Source organism: Cyanistes caeruleus, chromosome 4, assembly GCF_971803275.1.
Source record: "Cyanistes caeruleus chromosome 4, bCyaCae1.hap1.1, whole genome shotgun sequence".
Taxonomy (NCBI): domain Eukaryota; kingdom Metazoa; phylum Chordata; class Aves; order Passeriformes; family Paridae; genus Cyanistes; species Cyanistes caeruleus.
In genome coordinates, this window is record NC_141704.1 from 27,480,521 (window position 1) to 27,488,262 (window position 7,742).

General features: G+C 36.2%; 1 long non-coding RNA gene across 1 annotated transcript; it reads left to right on the top strand.

The window, feature by feature from the left end:
* Positions 1-459: 459 nt before the first annotated feature.
* Positions 460-7,742, top strand: LOC147653505 (uncharacterized). Its single transcript, XR_015286280.1, has 2 exons — positions 460-3,736; positions 3,771-7,742. It is a non-coding gene; the product is annotated as an uncharacterized LOC147653505 (long non-coding RNA).

Below are 7,742 nucleotides of genomic sequence, written 5' to 3' on the forward strand. Positions count from 1 at the left end.
TACATAAACACCCTGCTATAACAGAGGTGTTTGACACTTCAGAGCACCATGAAAAGGAATTTGATTTCTTACAGATCATAAAGGAATGGAGGTAGTAGGGGACAAACTGTGACACTTCACTCGTTTTAAATGGATCTTAATTTTGTGAATGTATATACTTATGATAATGGAACAACAGAGAAGCAAGATGATGTTAAGTATGAGACATCAGGATCTGCCTTTAGGTACTGCATCCTCTCAAGGAGTGCACTGACTGCATCAAATATCTTGAGGACTTTGCTCCTGAAAATACTTCTATATATTAATTTTTTAAAAAATGTTCTTATCTAAAATTGACCCAAAGCACAAGGCAGTAGAAAAGGATCTAGCTCTATATTTCTCCCTGCACTTATATCCAAGTTTGACAGCTTTTCTACGGAAGTTTTGCCAGAGATGGAAGTAAAGCATCTAATTCTGGGCTAGAAAAATTATTTGTTTGAGTTTTTTTTTTTTTCTTGATGTGGATACTCTAGATCTCTTCAGCTGATTGATTCATCCTATTCTCCATTCATAGCTGGTAGAAAAAACAGGCACTTTTAGGGCACAGTTTGTCTAGTTTTGAAAGAGGTAGCTTAAATAATTTGAACCTCATTCTGAAAACAAATAGGTATCCACTGAGTACAAAAGAGACCTAAGGTCAGATATAGATGTTTTTATTTCGTTATTTCAATATCACCCCTCGTGTTTATTCAGTGGGAGAAAGATTAATGAACATTCAGTAAAAACATCCTCATGGGACATATAGGGTTGGGTTTTTTTCACAAAACAGTGCAATTATCTAGTGCAAAAATAGGCTTTTTAAAGTATGTTTATAGTGAGAGAAGATCTCAGGAAAATATTATCCTTATACTTGTTGTAGATGGCCACCTGGCTAATAAGGACTAAGAAAATGCAGAAGAATTCTATGGCTTTTTTCCATGCAGTTTTTAGTGTTAATTGTACATCTTGGGCTGCTCAGTCACCTGAGGTGGAGCACCACAACTGTGGGAACTTTTGGCTGGTTTTGAACTCTGAAATTGTATGAGCTAAGTGTTCCTAAGTCCAAAGAACCAGATGGATTTCATCCTGAAGTACTGAAGAGGATAATGGACATTACTGCAGGACCCCTCCATCATCCATCAGCCAAGGTCTTGGGAGTCTGGGAAGGTTCCTGCTGTCTGGAAGCCAGCCAATGGTATCTCAATTTACAAGAATGGCATAAGGGACTCAGAAAACTACAGGCCTGTTACTACAGCATTACTTTCTTAAAAAAATTTTGGAGAAGATCACACAGATCCTATTGAAAAGCATTTATAGGACAATGCAATGATCAAACTCAGTCAACATGGGTTCACAAAGGGAAAGGGCTGCTTGCCTTCAAAAGGGATCTAGATAGATTGGGTCATTAGACTATGGTTAATGGGATAAAGTTTAATATCATATTATTAATATCATATCAATGATACTTATATTATTAAAATAATATAGGTAGGATGACATAATACCAGGCATAAATGTGAACTGGGAGAGGAGCAGTTGGAAAGAAGTCCTGCAGAAAGGATCCTGCAGATGCTCTCTGTCAGCAGGCTCAATGTGAGTCTGAAGCATGTCCTGGCAGCCAAAAGGACAAACTCCATCCTGGGGTGCATCAAGCACAGCATCAACACCTGGTCAAAAGAGTAGATTATCCCACTCTATTCAGCATCAGTGTGGCCTCAGCTTGAGTGCTGTGCTCAGTTCTGGGCCCCAGTAATTGAGGAAGATGTTAAGTCTCTCAAATGTGTCCAGAGGAAGGAAAGAAAGCTGGTAAAAGTGGTGGTGGAGGGAATGTCCTATGCGCGGCAATTGAGGACTTGAGGTTTCTCTAGTTTAGAGAAGAAGAGTCTGAGGAATGATCTCATTGCTCTCTATGCCTTGCTGAGGAGGGAAGACAGGGAAAGGGAGGTCCTGAACTCTTCTCCCTGGGATTCAGTGATATGATTTATGAGAGTGGTTCAAAGCTGTGTCAGGAGAGGATCAGACTAGATTAAATAAAATTTCTTTACCAAGATGGTGGTCAAACACTGGAACTGGATTCCTACAGAAGTAGTCGATGCTCCAATTCTGTCAGTGTTTAAGAAACAACTGGAAAATGCCTTGAGTAACACAATTTAACTTCTGTTTAGCCCTAAATTTTTCAGGCAGGTGTAGCAGATGGTCATTGTACATCCCTTCTAACTGAAATAGACCTGTTATGTTCTGTTCTGTTCTGTTCTGTTCTATTAAATGTTCCAAGGTGCTCCTTTGCAATACTTCTGGTCTAGGTGTCCTTCCTCATTTTCTCGAAAAGTTCAATTGCTGCATTGTTTAACTATTAGGTCTATATAATTAGATAGCATGTATTTTTAGGAAATACTGCATCTTCTTCATTCTTTCAGTTACTTCAGGGCACAAGCGTTCTACTGCATTTAAATTATCTTCACACATTTATGTTATTTCCTCTCAAATATTGATATCACTGTTTGATAGCATAAAATGTGATGCTGAAAGAGAAAATGACAATTATTTGGCTTAAAACAGCAGTCAGAAAGTTCACGTGAAGCAAGTTCTTTATTTTTGATTTATAAATAGTAGAATTGTAACTTTTTTTTTTTATTATAATCAATTTTTTTAAGAAACTACTGTCTGTTGCACTCCCAATGAAGAAACACCCCATGTACAGAAATGGTATAAGCCTAACATCAGTGATCATAAACCAGTCTCCCTCTGGCTTAATTGCTTATCAAATATCAAGAATTTTTCTTAAATTTCATGTTATGAACAAACTAATGAAGAAAATAGTCAAGGCAAATTCAGGCTGGATATGCAACACTGCACCACTACCAAAAAACCAATCAACTCAAATGAAAAGAGGTGTGCAGAACCTACCACCTTGTTTAGAGTAATATATGATGAGTAAAATACTTCTGCTTGCTGGAAAGACTTGAAGATTATGAAAATAATTTAATTTATGAATGTTATTTTCCTTTACATAATAGTCAACTAGAAAACAGAAGGAAAGTTAACTTCATTGTCTTGGTTTTGTTCAGTCCATATCCAATACCATTGGAGTGTCCACTCCAACCTTAAAAGAGCTAGGGTTGTTCATACTTTAGAAATGCTTTATCTGACACATCAAAATGTCTCTTGTGAAGGAAAACAAACAACTCCTGCACAGAAGAATAAGCTCACAGACAGACACATGTGAGGGCTGACACAGCTGTTTAGCAACATCCTTCTTGGATCTTCTAATTAACGTAACTAAATTAAACAGAGCAATTATTCTCAGCCTCTACTTAGCTTGAACTATGTTACTTCTACACCTAAATATCATCTAGAAAGTTTATATGCCTGAAAATTTCCGCTTTTTCTTCCAGGTACAGCCATGTGCCCGGTAAAAAACAATGCTACTTTATGTGGCCTGTCCTTTATCTATATCTAGAGAATTATCATTGTTACAACCACTACTGCAAAATGCTATTATTCCACAATTTTAAAGGGGAAATAAAATATACAAATATCAGAGTGATTTTTATGGTGGATTTAGTGGTAAAGTGGGTTTCTGTTGAAATGTTCTGTTTGATGTTGATGTGTATGACATTTCATTTATTGAATACTGCAAAACAGAGGCCAAAGGTTGTTCAAAATAACTTTCAGTGTTCTCTGCTCCTAGAAACCCACTCCAGGATTATAATCAAGAGTGGGTTAATCTTGAGTGAGTGAGTAATACCTAGTGGTATTTATAAACCACTAGGGTTACAGCAGGATGATTTGGCATTTATAAACAAATCTCTGGTTTGTTGTATTTTATGTGCATATGTGAACACCCACAGAGTTTACACATAGGATATAATTTCCAGAGGTGATTTTTGCCCTATGTAAACTGGGAATTAATTTTGCATGGTAGCTTCCTTTTCCCAGCAGCTAGCATTTCCACAGCTGGTTGCTGTTTTACTCACCCATATTTTTTATCACATACTATTTCTTCAGCAACTCCCTTGCTTGCCAAAAGAAGGAAAACATTTATCCACAACAAATCAAAAGCTGTGAAAAAATGATACTGAAAACATGCTTTTACTTTTGTGATTACAGAAAGCCCACAGCTCTTCTCTTCAGATTTAACTGTTGCAAAGTTGTGGGTTTAAGACTTTAAAGAACAAGAATTTGAATTCTGTTTATTTTGACAAATAATGTCAAAATTAAAAATTTTATTACATTAAGTAACATAGCTGCTTTATTAAGATGCTTTAAAAAATATTGGTTTATATGAAGTATTGTTATGCTTTTGTTTCCTTGTTTATCAAACCTTTTAGCCATATCTGTAACTGAAGTAGCAGAGCACAGCCTCTCCAAGACAAAGATTTCAACAGAGAAAGTGAGATTAGAAGGAGCTTGTGAAAGTATTTTTTAGATAAGTCTCAAATGTCAATGCACAGAAAGGACTCACTACCTCCTGCTGTTGAGCCTATTGAAAAAATACTTTTAATAGTTCTTATATGTATTTTTGAAGGACTGAAGTGATTGACCTCAGTTGCCATAATGTTTGAAGAAGTTCTGAATGATAAGTGAGGGTGAGGACATTTAAAGCTTTTCTTCATTCTAATTAACTGATGGTAATGATAGATGTAACCTCAAGGCAACAACATTATCCCTTTAGACAAGGACAAAAGTAGTCCTGTTTGTTCCAGTATAGATAAAGATTTGATTTGCCTATTTACCATAGGAGAATTGACATGAACTTTAATCATTCAACTGATGAATTATGAGATGCAAAGCTGTAAGAAATACATTATTTATTTTACAAATTAATAGATGTCATAAGCACTGAAAATCACACTGTATTAAACAGCTCATAATGCTTTCCAAACCATTTTGATCAACAAGGAAGTGATGATAACTTAATGATTACTCTAATGTATTATACAGGGTCACAGAAGGACTTGTGAAACCTTGCCAGTCTAAGGAGTCTCTGTCTCCTTTTCTTAGAAATCACTGCTGCTGCAATAGAGTCAGCTGGAAGGATTTTGTGCTTCAGGTGCGTCTGCACAGCATCCTGCCGCTTAGCTGAAGTGGCATGGAGAGATGGCTTAAAGACAGATGACAGACTATGCACCCTACAGCTAAGGCATGGGTAAGCACTTTGTTCAGTCCCCCCTACCTGTGAAGGAGCTCCAGCAGGAGGGAGGAGCAGGCAATCAAGGACAGGTAACTCTGGAAGATTGGTTAATCCTTTACCCTCCTGCACACAGCACGTAAGGTTTCATATATCATCAAGATGTATTTTCCAAGAAAGAAAGGATGAGAGGGACAAAATGAAAATTGAGAAGAATGTTAAAAACCCTCAAAGGGCTGTGTTTATAGCTCTTTTGTTATTCAGCTCTCCTAAGAGCTGCCATTTACCATTAAGTATTTTGAGAATATCTTTTATATGGTAATGACTGTCATCAGTAATAATTTTCATTGGTGTTCATGCTTTTTATGTCTTAAATGAACACCTCTGCCATTACACAGTGATAATTTCTGCAGTGAGACTGAGGAAGTGAGTGTAGGGGGATCCTGGCTGGGATGGAGTCAAAATGTCTTTATTCAAAACAGCTAGTATGATGCTCTTTTGAATCCATGACTGAGCAGCATAGATACAGACCAACCCTTTAGCTATTGCTGAGCAATTGCAATAAGATTTTCTCCATTTCTCACTCTGTCCCACTACCAGTAAGAAGGATGAGAGTGAGAAGGAGAATGGGAGGGAACACCATCAGGACAGTTGGCCCAAAATTACCAGAAGCAAATTTCAAATCACGTTCATCAACAAAGAAATTGGGGGTTTGGTTTTTCCAAACACACTACTGGTTGGAGTCAGACCAGGCACTGGTCTGCTTGTAGGAGGTGAGAAGTGATGCAAATGTCTTTGCACCTTTTTTTCTCATATCCTGGCAAAGAATGCAGAACATCTTTTAGATCTACCCTGAGGTTAGCAAAAATTTCCAGCCTCATAAAAATCATATAAAAAGGAATATGCAACTGACTCTAAAGATCTCAATAAGAATTTTAAGGAAAACTTTCATTTTTAACTAAATAATTTCTTTATTTCTAGAATATTGTTAAGGAATAGCTTGTACTAGTAAATTATTCTTAATTATTCCTTTTAAAATAATTATTTAATACTTTTACACTTACACCAGCAGTGATTTTGATTATGATCCAAGTAACTCCTATCAATAAAGATGTATTAAAACTGGCAATAGTGTTAGGATGGAGTGTTTGATTCCAATATTTCTAGGATTACTTCAGATTTTCATCATGGTTACTGATAGGACACTTCAGACTATTAATTTTTATCCATGTCTCAAATTTTCTGAAGTCAATGTTTTGTTGATCTTTACTTTTAGGTTCAGTACAACCTTACTGTCACTTAGTAGCTGATTCTTAATAACACTGAAGTTTATTGATTTGACACAAGGGGAGATGAATAAGTGTATTATCGCTTATAAAGCCAGTTTAAATTGTGTAATATTTTGCTCTGTTCATCTAATGGTTCCATTTCAGTGTATGTAATCCTAGCACATAATTTTCAGGATTAGGTGCCTGCTCTACATCCATCTTCACTATACAGAATAAAATGTGTTCAAGAGTTTTGTAATCACACCAAGTAAGGAAAAGATCACAATTAAATGTTACCTGTCCCAGTAATAAGTTTCTCAGCTCAGAACATGGTATTTCACACTGTGTTCTTCATTTCCCCCTGTCACGGGAAATGAAGCCTTACTCTCAGACACATAATCCTTCTCTTGATGAGGCAACTTCACCACATTTCCCCATCTTACCTATCTTAGTTCCTTAATGTGTATTTCTAAGAGGAGAAAGGTTGCACTTCCAGTATTATGTCCTCATAATGCTGCATCCTGAGGTTTTCTCCAATCACAAAATTACAAGCTATTTTTCTGTAGGAATTGTTTAGCACACATCTTTCACAGCTCAGTTCTCAAATTTTCATATATGTTTCATATTTAATACCAGTAGTAGCACTAGCAAGATTCATGTGTTTATTTTTTCTGCCTTTCTCTTTCAGATTTCATGATTCTAAACTTCCTTCTGAATGTCTTACATTAACCTTCTCCTCTACTCTCTGCTACTCCAAAGATTTGGCAATTATGCCATCCCTTTCTTTGCCTGCCAAAATGTAACAACAAAAGTAAAAATCGAGGAACTGAAAAAGAGAGGTAAGAAAAACCTTACATTATACATTACACGTATTATCAAGGATAAAACCATATTCTACCAATAACTTACTATTATCCCTTTTCATAAAAAAAAAGCAAAACCAAAACAAAAACAACAAAAAAAACCCAAAAAACACAACCACCTGAATGTGACCTGAGAAGCTGCCAAAGCAAAACTGAAAATTACACAAATACTCCCCAGCAGAATTCCATCAAAAAACAAAAAATTCCAAACCACCACAGCACTTCATGATAGTGAGAGGGATATACCCATAAGTGGGTAGCATATATATTCTCCCTTAGCTGATAGGTGTGCAGAGCTGCTTACCTATAAGTAGCCACTGTAATTCCATGTAGGGGTCCTTATTTTTGTCTACCCTTAAGAATGAAGGAGGGAAAAGGGAATAATGATAAATTTAGAGCAATCAAGAAAATATACGATTTTTCACAGAGCTAACAAAAAAAATCCAAATACCAGCATGTCAT